This window comes from Hipposideros armiger, unplaced genomic scaffold (genome assembly GCF_001890085.2).
Source record: "Hipposideros armiger isolate ML-2016 unplaced genomic scaffold, ASM189008v1 scaffold_1740, whole genome shotgun sequence".
Taxonomy (NCBI): domain Eukaryota; kingdom Metazoa; phylum Chordata; class Mammalia; order Chiroptera; family Hipposideridae; genus Hipposideros; species Hipposideros armiger.
The window spans coordinates 71,320-71,826 of NW_017733090.1; positions in this window are offsets into that span (position 1 = coordinate 71,320).

Consider the following 507-nt stretch of genomic DNA (forward strand, 5'->3'; position numbering starts at 1 on the left):
GCTCCCAAAAGTGGAAAAAAGAAAAAAAAAGGGGTGAATGAGAGGATGTTGACACTTTCAATTGCTGGATGTCGCTTCAGGAAGAGGGGAGCGGCTTGAAAAAAATAGGACAAAAATACAGCAAAAATGTCCACTTGCTTCTTTGCCTTCCAGTCTCTGTGATTGGAAGCAGAAATCAGCAATGACAGCACAGAGTCTCAATATTTGAAGAACAGGGTTATTTTTACCTACCCTGGCTCCCAAAAGTTTTGTGAAAGCTGCTCCAGGCATAGTTGCACAGCTGTCTGCTGTGAGGCTGAGGGTGGGGGATGGGTACCTACTGTTGTAATATGAGCTGAAATTGACCAAAATTAATACAATTTACCATCCAAGTTTTCCTCTGGAAGCTAAAGGCCTTCAATAGACTCCAGGGTTCCAAAATGGTTACCTCAGGAAGATTCTGCCAGAGCAACTATTGTTTAAGTAGGGAGTCAGATTCCTGGTGCTTTCTGCTCTGCCAGCTTTCCA